A 338-nucleotide genomic window follows, 5' to 3' on the forward strand; every position below is an offset into this window, starting at 1 on the left:
CCCCCGTCTGGGACGGCCGGCCTTCAAGTCCTAAAGCAGGCGGGGTCCCGGGTCGTGTGCTTTATTTCTGTTAACTCTGCAAATACTGGACATCCCAGGAGAAGATGGTGCCTGTTGTCAAAAATTTCCAAGAGTAGTTCTGTCTTCAGACCTTTCTTCTGGCCTTTCCCCTTACCTCACTTCTTTGCAGAATTCACCTCCCACTCCTCTTCTTCCCAGTCCAATTTTTCCTGATCCCAGGGCCTTTGCACTGGTTTGGATGATAAATAAGTGATTTGTGCTACGGTGTCTAGATAGGGCCAAACTCTTCCCTTCAGGTAAGGTGAACTACATTTTAA

The sequence above is a fragment of the Carlito syrichta genome, unplaced genomic scaffold (assembly GCF_000164805.1).
Source record: "Carlito syrichta isolate Samal-C Ts95f unplaced genomic scaffold, Tarsius_syrichta-2.0.1 Scaffold308825, whole genome shotgun sequence".
Classification (NCBI taxonomy): Eukaryota; Metazoa; Chordata; class Mammalia; order Primates; family Tarsiidae; genus Carlito; species Carlito syrichta.